Source organism: Astyanax mexicanus, chromosome 24 (assembly GCF_023375975.1).
Source record: "Astyanax mexicanus isolate ESR-SI-001 chromosome 24, AstMex3_surface, whole genome shotgun sequence".
Taxonomy (NCBI): Eukaryota; Metazoa; Chordata; class Actinopteri; order Characiformes; family Acestrorhamphidae; genus Astyanax; species Astyanax mexicanus.
In genome coordinates, this window is record NC_064431.1 from 25526808 (window position 1) to 25539858 (window position 13051).

General features: G+C 37.4%; 1 long non-coding RNA gene and 1 other non-coding gene across 5 annotated transcripts; both read left to right on the forward strand.

Annotated features, from left to right (window-relative positions):
- Positions 1 to 3387: 3387 nt before the first annotated feature.
- Positions 3388 to 9266, forward strand: LOC125787563 (uncharacterized). 4 transcript variants are annotated; one of them, XR_007429433.1, is made up of 5 exons: positions 3402 to 3550; positions 4941 to 5010; positions 5989 to 6079; positions 6860 to 6993; positions 7118 to 9266. It is a non-coding gene; the product is annotated as an uncharacterized LOC125787563 (long non-coding RNA). The 4 variants fall into 4 exon arrangements; XR_007429432.1 differs by having other exon boundaries at positions 3388 to 3550; positions 4941 to 6079; XR_007429431.1 differs by lacking the exon at positions 3402 to 3550 and having other exon boundaries at positions 4707 to 5010.
- Positions 9267 to 12848: 3582 nt separating this feature from the next.
- On the forward strand, positions 12849 to 12920 carry trnae-cuc (transfer RNA glutamic acid (anticodon CUC)). Its single transcript has one exon. It is a non-coding gene; the product is annotated as a tRNA-Glu (tRNA).
- Positions 12921 to 13051: the final 131 nt, after the last annotated feature.

Genomic DNA, 13051 nt, shown 5'->3' on the forward strand with positions numbered 1-13051 from the left:
ATACTTGCTAGTATCAGATGTAAATTCATTCTCCAATAAGCCATCACAGGGCCACTGTGAGGCAGTCCTATCAGTTCCTCAGGCTATCAGCACTGCGTATTTCTGCAGGTTTCACTATAGATAGCCCCTTGCACTTGAGGTATTGGATTTAAGGTGATGGTTTTAAACTCACACCCCCTGTTTCTAGCACAGGTGTCTTTAACAGGTGATTTCTAGACTAGACTGTTTAGAAATATGCTGAGCAGTTTAATGGTGGAACAGTTAAGTGGACCTTTTTGTTTTATTTGTTTTGGCATTATTGGAAAATCATGAGAATTTTCATTTAAAGCATGGATTAAAAAAATTATAATAATATAAAATAAACAATACAGTAAAATCTACCCAAACTTTCAGTGGTCATAGCCTAGGACAGACTCTTTCAAATGGTAGTGGACCTGTTTTGGCATTATGGGAAAATCATGAGAAATTTAATTTTAAGCATGAATAAAAAATAAAAAAATTGATACAAAATAAACAATACAGTGAAATTTGCCCAAACTTGCAGAAGTCATAGCCTATGTTGTACTCTTTCAAATGGTCATGGACCTGTTTTGGCATTATGGGAAAATCAGTAGTAATTTAATTTTAAACATGAATAAAAAATAAAAATAAAATAATATAAAATAAACAATACAGTGAAATTTGCCCAAACTTGCAGGAGTCATAGCCTATGTTGTACTCTTTCAAATGGTCATGGAACTGTTTTGGCATTATGGGTAAATCATGAGAAATTTAATTTTAAACATGAAAAAAAAAAAAAAATATATATATATATATATATATATATATATATATATATATATATATATATATATATATATATATATATATATATATATATATATATAAAATAAACAATACAGTGAAATTTGCCCAAACGTGCAGGAGTCATAGCCTTGGACAGACTCTTTCAAATGGTAGTGGAACTGTTTTGGCATTATGGGAAAATCATGAGAAATTTAATTTTAAGCCTGAATAAAAAATTATAAAATTAATATAAAATAAACAATACAGTGAAATTTGCCCAAACTTGCAGGGGTCATAGTCTATGTTTTACTCTTTCACATTGTCGTGGAACTGTTTTGGCATTATAAGAAAATCATGAGAAATTTAATTTTAAGCATGAATAAAAAAATGTATATAAAATAAACAATACAGTGAAATTTGCCCAAACTTGCAGGAGTCATAGTCTATGTTTTACTCTTTCAAATTGTATTGGAACTGTTTTGGCATTATGGGAAAATCATGAGAAAATTTATTTTAAGCATGAATAAAAATAAAAATGAATATAAAATAAACAATACAGTGACATTTGCCAAAACTTGCAGGAGTCATAGCCTAGATTGGACTCTTTCAAATGGTCATTGATCTGTTTTGGCATTATGGAAAAATCATGAGAAATTTAATTTTAAACATGCATACATTTTTTTATTAATATAAAATAAACAATACAGTGCAATTTACCCAAATTTGCAGAGGTAATAGTCTAGGATGGACTCTTTTAAGAGGTACTGGATCTGTTTTGGCCTTTTGGGAAACTCATGAGAAATTTAATTTGAAGCATGGATTGAAAAAGTAATATTAATATAAAACTCTCTCTCTCTCTCTCTCTCTCTCTTAAAAACCGATGGGATTGTTATGGTATTATATCAAAAACATAATGTACTGCACTAAATCTACAGTGAGGTGAGTTATTTTAATCCGTTTTCTTCTCGTTTCTGGGCTTAATGTATGTCTGAATTAATATAACCGACTGAAACGTGTCTGTCTCTCTCTGTGTTTTTTAGCGTGCTCTCCTCCTGCGCGTCTGTTTACCGTAAAATCGCGCGTATACGCGCGGATAGCTTGACTCCGGTAAAACACCAGCATAGATATACTCCTTAATAACTGCCCACATCTTCCCCAAGGTACACAATAAGACACTTCAGCAGACACAGCCGGCCCATCGGGAATCCTCACGAATCTCCCGATTAGCCACTCCGGGCCTGGACACACTGACAAAGTTGTAATTAACTGATTTCCAATTTCCAGTCTTCATTATTCATCTTTTAATAATGCTTTCTCCGCCCAATTCCTTTGGAGGGGAGTGCAGACATATGTTCTCAGTCTTCAAACTGATTGGGCATAAAAAAGGCCACTGCAAATTTCATATTTCTTTATTTGTGGATTTCATGCATCTGTTTGCCAGTATTCATGCCCTTAGTGCTGTCATTATCAGCCAGCATTGGCAGAGCAGCCAAAAAAATATTGAGAGCATGTGTGCTGTTTGACAAAAAGGTTAATTTATATAAAATAAAAAAAAACACTTGAGGCTTGTAGTGTAAAGACAGCCACTGACACTGGTGATTTTTTTTGTAGATTTTATATAACATTTTATTATTTTATTGTTTATTCTATTATAATTCTGGTCTAAGTGATTCCTAAATGGCCAGTGAGTTTATTTAACTGCGACTGAGTGAATACAGCCCAAACCCAAGGTGTGTTAAAAACAGTTTTTTTAGTCCGGTGTTCTGTCGAATTTTGCTACCCATCGATACATGCTTCCCAAAGGTACTGCGCATGCGCCGACCTACACAATTTAATTCTTTCTCGTGTTTTATGTATAATTAATCTGGTTTAGGGGGCGTTATGTGCATTAAACAACCTGGACGCACTATCATTGCACAGAAGTGTAAATGGAAACTAAAAATTACACTTATTATCATAAATAAATACAAAAGCAGTTTGTAATGAGCTATATTTACTATAACTTTGCCATGGTACAATGAATTATGCACTCCAAATCTAATAACGTACATCTACTGGAATATCACTGGGTACATGCCCTAAAATAGTGCTTCTTTTGTATTTTTACAGTTAAATATTCATTGGGGCAGCACGGTTCGACAAGGTAGCAGAATTCGACAGAACGCCGGCCCTCTTTCTCCAGTCCAGCTCCGCCCGCCCTCTCATCAACAGACTTTTGGAAGAAACCAAAGTCACTGGAAAAGAGGGGGAGATCTGAGATTTTGAGGCATGATATTTAATATAATTAAAATAATATATTTCACCGTTCCTATTAAATTATGATTATTTACGTTTATATCTCACGTTTTAATACAATATAACATATAATGAATATATTAAAACACACAAATTAAAAACCTTTCGGGCAACAAAAAAACCCCAAACCTAGTTTTGAATGGTCGTGGCTCCACTCCACTGAATCAGTAACCACAAGAAAGACGTCCTTTTCTCCGGGAGCTGCATGGGGACTGCAGGAGTCCAAAGCTTCGCTGTGTTTTATGGGGAGCAGTTATTAATATTGGGTCAAATAATCCAGTATTTCTTCACTCTGGTGCTGAAGGTCCGCTGCGCTGCACTGTGTTTCCCCTTTACTCTGTTTTCATTTAAAGCCCCTCAGTCTTAAAACAGCGGCACTAGCGGGCCTCCAGCGGGCCTTCAGCACCGATAGTGATTATTACCCTGCCGGATTAGATTAGAGCAGTGCGGCGGAGCTCTGTAAGTCCCGGTGAGTAATTTAGTTAGCTGACTGTTTCAGCTCTCGGTGAAGCGCGGTCTTATTATGATACTTAAACGGCGCTGGGTGTTTGTTTTGTTTGTGAACGAGCAGGTGCTGCTGCAGGTAATCGAGCTAACTGTAGCTAATTAGCTTAGCCAGCCATCCACCACTCGCTAGCTCGCTAACGTTAGCTATCTTACAGCGTTATTCGCCATTAACACGCTTTAAATAGTCTTACCACTATTTAAAGACTATTTAAAGCGTGTTAATGGCGAATAACGCTGTAAGATAGCTAACGTTAGCGAGCTAGCGAGTGGAGCATGGCTGGCTAAGCTAATTAGCTACAGTTAGCTCAACCGGCTAAGCTAATTAGCTACAGTTAGCTCGATTACCTGCAGCAGCACCTGCTTGTTCAGAAACAAAACAAACACCCAGCGCCGTTTAAGAGCTGATTCACGACCTTCTCTCCCAGCACAGGGTGTGTATGCGCATGCGCGAATATTTGCGGGCGTCTGCGCATGCGCGAATATTTGCGGGCGTCTGCGCATGCGCGAATATTAGCGGCCGTCTGCGCATGCGCGAATATTAGCGGCCGTCTGCGCATGCGCGAATATTAGCGGCCGTCTGCGCATGCGCGAATATTTGCGGCCTTCTGCGCATGCGCGAATATTAGCGGCCGTCTGCGCATGCGCGAATATTTGCGGGCGTCTGCGCATGCGCGAATATTAGCGGCCGTCTGCGCATGCGCGAATATTAGCGGCCTTCTGCGCATGCGCGAATATTAGCGGCCGTCTGCGCATGCGCGAATATTTGCGGCCTTCTGCGCATGCGCGAATATTAGCGGCCGTCTGCGCATGCGCGAATATTTGCGGCCTTCTGCGCATGCGCGAATATTAGCGGCGTCTGCGCATGCGCGAATATTGACGCATGCGCAGACGGCCGCAAATGTTCGCGCATGCGCAGACGGCCGCCAATGTTCGCGCATGCGCAGACGCCCCCCCCCACCCTTTTTATCTATTTATTTTTTTATTCTTCTTGTGGGAACACACCGCTAAAATTAGGTATAAATTAACTAAAAGTGTTTTGGTAAAAAGCTAGTTGACTTTTTAACACTAGCCAGATTACCATACTTTAATTCAGATTCAGAAATTAAATATCTACAAAAACCCTGCCGAATTAGACCGGAGTACCGAGAGGAGCTCTCAGGCCTGTTAGGTATTTTAACTACCGTTAGCTAACTGGCTGTTTCAGCTCTCGGTGAAACGCGATCTTATTACTGAACTACAGCGTGGTTTAAAAGCTGCTGCTGATTGAGAAAAACACACCCTGTGCTGGGAGAGAAGGTCGTGAATCAGCTCTTAAACGGCGCTGGGTGTTTGTTTTGTTTCTGAACAAGCAGGTGACGCTGCAACTGGATTTTATAAAGATATGAGAAAAGAATGCTTTCGTCGTGGATTTAACATGAAAAGGTAAGCTGCTGTTATGTTCTGATCTGTGCAGGCAGTTTATGCACTTAACGTAACTCCGTTAGACAACTAACTTACAGAGCTAGCGTTTGTTGTGTCTCCGGCTTAGTTTTCTGCAGTCCATGATTTATTAGCTAAGGTGTTTAGTTTATTTTGACCCCAAACAGCAGCATTCACTGCATTTTGCATACTATTAACTAACCGCGTGAATCCACTGTACGTGCAAGTTAGCGTTAACTTCATCACGAACGAGTAACGGATTAGTAAACACACTCTTGTCTTTTTTTTGAATCCTCACAGTTTCTGTCAGAAAACACTGAAAGAAAACTTCTCCTCTGTCTCTGTTTATACAGCGATGGTTTGGGTTTAAAGCTGGGTTTGTTGTGCTGGATATTTGGTTAGGAGCAGGAGATTTTATAAGATGTGTGGCTGCATAATTGTGAACTGAGATCGCGGTCTGTGAAGTTACACCCGCAGCTAACCAGTGACTTTAAAAAACAAATAAACACAGCTGTTACTGGACTTTATGGGTTTTAAAAAATGAGTTAATTACTTTTAAAAGACTAGGCTACTAATGTTGGCCCTGCTGAGTCCAGCTGATCATCCAGAAATAAACATTACCTATGCTGGTCAAAAGCTATTTAAAGAGCTAACCTCCCAGGGTGTGTTTGTTTTTTTCTGGTTTTGAGCATTTTTTTAAGGAGGGAGTGTACATCTGTGCTGCAGTAGAAGAGTGTAATTTTAGAAAAGTTGCTGTATTTGTCTCACTGTCTTAGATAGTATAGACTTTAAACATGTTACTAAAAATTAACACTGGACCGTGTTTTTAAATACTTGCCATTCTGGATGTCCTGAACATTTTCATGCATATTTTTTATGTCAGATAGTTTTATTTATATAAAGTAAGACCTGTAGATCTACTTTATTGGATAAATTGATACAGCTACCATGAACTGTTTTGTTTCTGTTCTGTAAAATCAGGCCCAGTTCCAAAAGACACAACATCCTCAGTGTCCTGGAGCTCCAGCTGAAGCACTGGCCACTCCACCTTCTCCATCCCCACCCAAAAGAGGTTGATGAATATATGTTAATACATTAATAGCTTAATATTATTACTCTATTTGTTCTTATTACTGACTTACCGGGGGAACTAATTAAGGGACGCAAACACACACAGAGAAATGTGTTGGCAGTGCTGTTGCTAATTGTACTGAGTGTCTGCAGTGTACTGGGAGGATTGTGCTGGGTGCTTATTGTTTCTCAGGTGGTAAATCATGTTTGTTGTTGAATGTGCATTTTTTTTCCTTCCCATCTTGTAAAATCCTGCCTTTGCAGTCCACTTTAAAATATTTCCAAACAGAGAGGTGTAATACGCTCTTTCGATCTTACAGCTGCTGCTCACACTGCTAATAAATAAAAAACAAACCCAGTTGATTTTATCGGAGCGCCAGTACCCAAACCCGACTGACTAAAACTTTCAATCGTAACCACCTTACACTTAACGATTGAGATGACACGACCGCAACTCAACTGCAGCTCGACTCTAGCCAGACTCTCGTGATTTTATCCTGACTCTGGAAATGTGTCTGCAACTGTGAAATCATTGGAAAATCGTTAGGTACCTGAACACTCTTCTCTCTTCACCCTTAATGTAGCAGCTACCCACTGGATAACTGTTAGCCTGTTCTATAGCGACTGTAATTTCCTTCTGTCTGTTTCTTACACTCTGTAGGTACTTATATATTTTTTTTTATTGAACGTGGCAGCGTGCCGACAATCACAAGTATTGCAAATGTTGGGACAAATTTCAGCCAATTTAACTTTACTAGAATGTGCTCTGTGTACTCTGCAGGTACTTCTAAGGCAGCTAGTTGAAGGCGTGATTGAGGTCCATGCCAGAGGGGTTCTGCACTGTGACCTCAAGCCATAGAACATCCTGGTTCAGATGTACAGTTAGGAACCACGCCTTCATCTTCTGTTCTTCTGGTATGGGTTTTCAGTGAACACTACAGGCAGAGAACTGTCTTCGTAGAAGCTACCATTACAGAATAGAGATTCAGGTCAAAAACATTCCTTAACACTCAGTCACTGTCTCTAATTTACTTTTCAGGACCTTCCTCATGAGTGGTTTACCCATGAGGCCAAATCCTCCACAGTGTTGCAGATAGGAATCATCCTGCTGTGTGTGAGAGGTGACCCTTCAACACCAGCACGGAGATCACCTCAAAGAAGTCTCAGATCATCTCTCCACCATCTGCTCTATGACCCCTGGCTAAGTATACACCACGACACAGCCACCACATCAGGCACACCTCAGTCAGGTACCATATAAAACAATAATAATAATAATTTAAAAAAATCTATATTTTCAATCTCTAGTTTAGAGAGTTCTCTAGTAGAGCTGGGCGATTAATCGATTTTATCGATAAATTCGAATTTATAGTTAAGGACAATGTGTTTTTATGAAAATCGATTTTCTCTGAGTTTTCTTTTTCACCACAGACGCTCCTCTGTGGGCACAGAGTGAGCTTAGCTAGCTCCCTCCATACCTCCCTCCCTCCAGCGCGCGCACCCCCCGCCCCTCCCTCCCTCACTCCCTCCCTCCCTCCCTTGCACGCACAAACACACACGCACACACACATATAAACAAAACACATGACGGCGGAGCTTAAGAGCAACTAGCTCCGTGATCTGGAGTTGGTTCGGTTTTGCGGCGTCGGACGTAGACCAAACAGGTCCTCGCTGTAAGGTGAACCAATTTATCACTATACCTTAAACAGAACCATGTAGCGGAGTGGGAGAAGTGCTGCTACCATAGGAATGAACGCAGCAGCAGCACCAGTTCACCATTCAACGTTAAATAAGGAACTGTCCCTGGCACATCTTCCAACCGTGTACCAGGTTTTGTATGCACTACAAGTTAAGATGTTTTGCATATTCATGAGAAAAGATCTCATTTTATAGAACACTGGCACTTATTTAAATGCTTTGTTTTGCAATTCTAGCCCAATAGGGAAAAGTATTTACTTAAGAGCATATAAATTGTACTTGTTTTCTATTGTCTACTTTGTAAGTTTTATCAAAAAAGGGCACCATTTTATTTATTTCTATTTGTTTTTAAGGGTGTGTTTATTTATTTATTTATTTTTTAAGTTTGAGGGTGCATTGTGTCAGTACCTAAACTATGTTGGAGAAAGCTTTCTAAAAGTCACTAGATGTTCTCACTGTTTACAATAGTTTTTTTTGCTTGTTTCTGGTTGCACTTTAACCACAAATGGAACATTTTAAGTGAAAACAAATTAAATAAGAACTAGTTTTTAACCATTTCTTTATCATCTTTAGTTTGATTTTTAGTAGGGGGAAAATCGATTTAAATCGAAAATTGGATTTAAAAAAAAAAAAAATCTAAGATTTTTTTTTTTCGGCCATATCGCCCAGCTCTATACTCTAGTTTAGAGGTTTTTTTTTATAAAACACACCTAAGGAAAATAGCAGGTATTAATAAAGCTATTGATTCCATACTTTTAAAAAGGTAATGATTTTCTTTAACTATATAAATGTTTTAATCGTTTTGTGTATTGTATGCTTTTAATTGCTTCCTGTTTTGTATTTGTGTTCATGTACTTAAGGCTTTAATCCTTTTATCTTGATATTGTTTATCTTTTGATGTTTATTAATTACTTAACTGTATTTATCTTTATGTAGTATACTGTTAGTGTTTTAATCCATACACTTTTTGTATATATTTCTTTTATTGCTTAGTTACTTGCTTTATTAATGGTTATTGTATTGGTGTTTTAGTCTTATTTTGGGCTTATATTCATTAAAAACATTTTAACGTTTGTCTTTTAGTGCTTTAATCAATTAATATTGTACTTACCTTTTACTATTTTAATATTAATCTTTCTGTACTTAATTATACTTTTTTTTTTTTTTTTTTTTATAAAATTAAAGGCGGGTTTATTAATTGTATGTCTTTATACGGGATTTTATATTTGCATTGTATATATTTTTGTTTCATTTAATGTTTATGCTCTTTGTCTTTTTCAGATTTTTACATTTTTAATTTGTGTATTGACCCAAGGAGTATGGGTTCCTCTCAAGGTTTCTATCTCTCTTTCTGAGAGAATTTTCTTTGCCGCTGTCTCCTTTGTGCTTACTCAAAAGAGGTTTGGACACTTTTTTTTTTTTTTTTTTTTTTAACTGTTCTTAATTTTGTTTGTTTCTTAACTTTGTCAATAAATGTTTTTTTATTGCTATCACTTTTGTCTGTATATTTGATCACACTATCGCTAAGTTTCTTGAAATGTGTTTATGGAAAAAAAATAATTTTAATATTTTATTAAATGTGGATTTGATGCCCACATTCAACCACTTTTTAACACTTCAACTAAACACTGAAAGAATAAATCAGAAATTATTGATTTATTATTAATGTAATGAACAGAGATGTTCTGAAGTTAAAAGCTGATTATCCCATGTGTCTCATATTCCCAAATATGATAAGGTTGATAAGGTCATGTCAGCTCCAAGGACAATTTCAGTTTTGTATTTCAGTGAAAGTTATTCCTTTAATTGAATTTATATAAATAATGTATCTGGTAATATACAAAGGCTCTCAGTGTTGTTACACCTTTTTGTTATACTTAAAACCAAAGTGTAATTTTCAACAACTCGCCTCTGTGTGATGTTTGACCACTTAGGAATTACACTGACATTACTTCTACAAGTCATGGGATAGTAGGTTTGAGGCTGATCATGAAGTGTTACCTCAATGTATTGGCCAGTAATTTATTATTGAAGGTTATTCATTCAAATTTATTGTGACTGGTGGTCTGCCTACAATTGTCTGTGCAACTCTGAGAAATATCTATATACAACTTTTAAAACGATTAAAGCTTTGGGATTTACATGTGCAAAATTAAGCCCTGCATACAGAAATATACTGATAACTTTCTGATGCTTTAAAAAATAAGAATCAAAGGAATCAAATTCCAAAAGATAAGCATTAGCATTTCAGAAGTACTGTCCGAGGTCAGCATACACACTAGAAAAACAGAGAAAAAAAATCACAGTTCTTACAGTCTGCTTGTCTTACCAGGTTCCATGAGACACTGCAGTATCCCTTTATTCATCCAATAACATAAATTATACATTAATAAAACATCTGTTTTATTAGAAATACTTGTTCAAATTACAAATTAGCACCCACAACTCCACACAGGACCATAATTTAATATAATTATATATTTAAGTTACATGATTTTGAGCATATTACTACATTATTTTGCCTTTCAAAAAATGCCAAGTGAGCAAATCAAATCTAAAACTTTTTTTTGTTCCCCCTCTGCATGTGATACATAGAGATCAGTAACATCTTTCAGTAAAAATGGTCTGTAAAAACAATATGAAATTTGAAAAGGAAAAAAATACAAGCTACAAAAAATGTAACTTTCAAAATAAATTCATGGTGATCACTTGATTATGACAGAAATGGACACCTGCTAAAACCACATACCTATCCTTTTGGTTTGAGGTAAATCTGTCTACCACAAACCAAAATATACAATTACAGTAGAGGAATCCTGCTTTAAGATATTTGGCCTCAGATGCATCAGTAGCACTTTACAATTAATTTACATTGTTTAACCATACTTATGTTAGAATGCCTCAACTAATTATTATTATGACACTAGTTAAGATATTAATTCCTACAAAATGTTAAAACTGATATCGCAATTCATCTTTATTTACAACATTCTTAAGCATTACAATTTAGAAATGTTAAATAATATTTACCACTTAATTACCACTTAATGTTTATTACAGTCGTAAATACTGTTATTTTTTACCCTGATTGTAAAGAGTTACAGATGCATCAGTTGCTGGGTAGAACAATATGAATATGACTGCTGTCTAAATAAATTAAAAAGGCATTTTTTTTTTACGGCAGCCTCACGCTGACACAGGGTCCCAAGCAGTGATGTCAGTAACGCGTTACTCTAATCTGACTCTTTTTTCAGTAACGAGTAATCTAACGCGTTACTATTTCCAATGCAGTAATCAGATTAAAGTTACTTATCCAAGTCACTGTGCGTTACTCTCGCTCTCTCTCTCTCTCTCTCTCTCTCCACCTCACACACACACACCACGTTCCCTTCCCCATCCCCCTCCGCTCTCCCCCAATCACACGCGTCTCGCTTTCTCCCCTGTCTCTCTCTCTCTCGCGCTCTGCATGTTTTTAGTTTCCGCCCATTCTCGTTTTTCCGCCAGTTCTCGGGCTCCCTATCTCTTTATAAAGGCGGGTTTTCCCGGCCACGTCCCAATTCACTAGCCAGGGCAGCGGTCTGCACAGATCTGATTGGCAGAGGAGAGCGTTTGAAGATTTTACACCACACGTGATTGGTCTGTGAGTTTCCCATGCCGCAGAGTGCGTATACCGTAAAGACAAGAAAAGTTCTGACGCTTTAAATGAACGCTGTCAAAATTAAATCCTTCTCAGTAGTTTATCGGTTTGGGTCCGCATTGGACAACGTCTGGGTCCGGACCCGGACCGCAGTCTGCATATATGTGATCCCTGGCCTCGACCATATACACGGTTTTGTTTTATAATACCACTCCTTGCTGCCCTGCAGAGAACAACAGGTTCAATATTCAGTTTTACAGTGTTAAATATGTCAGCTCAAGAAAGACTTTCTTTATTTTATATTTTTTTTATAAAAACAAGTATTTATGTTAAGTGAAATCAAGAAAGACCATATTTTATTTTTTATAAAAAAAAATATTTATGTTAAGTTAATTCAAGAGAAATGGTCTTTTAATTTTATAAAAATAAATAGTTCAACTTTAAATGTCTAGAGATACATTGATGCTGTTAAAAATGCTTTTTCCAATAAAGGGAGTTTTGGCAAAACTGGTTATAATTTTTATGTTAAGGCGGCGGGACGTGGTGTGTGCAGCTGCTTAAAGTAACTAATAAAGTAACTTGTAAAGTAACTTAGTTACTTTTAAAATCAAGTAATCCATAAAGTAACTAAGTTACTTTTTAAAGGAGTAATCAGTAATCGGATTACTTTTTCAAAGTAACTATACCATCACTGGGTATTTCTTCCAGGTGTGCTTGTTGTTTGTCTAAATGATATTTATTCGCTTAATGATGTTGAAGTTTCAAATTCAAGTTTCAATCTGGCTGGCTGCCCGAGATTATCTGTCTCTGTTGGTAAGAAACTGGTGGGAGCGCCCCCTTGAGGGGGATTATGATAACAGACCTCATTTACCATCCCAGAATTTAATGGGGGCTCACACAGTTAGTTTGTTGCTGCATTTAATTCTTAACCTGTCGTTGTCTCGGGGCCGCAAGCAATTGCTTGGTTGCACCATTGCAACGGGCATGCCTGCTCCCAAACCATTACAATGAAACATATTGCTATTGTTGGTAACTAAATTATCGTCAACATACCGGTTTACACACGGTTATTGCTGCTTTTTACCTCAGCTCCCTGGTGGTCCAGTGGTCAGAATTCGGCGCTCTCACGGCCCGGGTTCGATTCCCGGTCAGAGAACGCAGTATTTTAACAAATGTCTGTAACATGATAGTTGTGAACAGCACTACCTCTCTCATTAAGACAAGCAACAGACAGTAAGGAAGACCTTAACACTGTTCTTGGCACAGTCTGCTGGTGGTGAGCTCCTTGGAATAATTCTTGTTACTTTGTAAAGGTTTTCTTTAGACAAGTAACCAGGAAACTCATTGCTCTTGCTGGTAAATACATGATTCACAGAACCATTATCCTCTTTTCGGTTTACACCCAGCTACAAATCCTTCGAAGCCCACCTACAGGTCCCTGGTGGTCTAGTGGTTAGGATTCGGCGCTCTCACCGCCGCGGCCCGGGTTCGATTCCCGGTCAGGGAACACAACTTTTTTTTTTTTTTTTTTTACCTTCAAAACTATGGGAAAATGACTTATTACATTTACTTTAGAACACAAAAACAGCAAAAAAAAAAATATTCCCGATTACATTTGGTTAACTGACTTTGGAAACA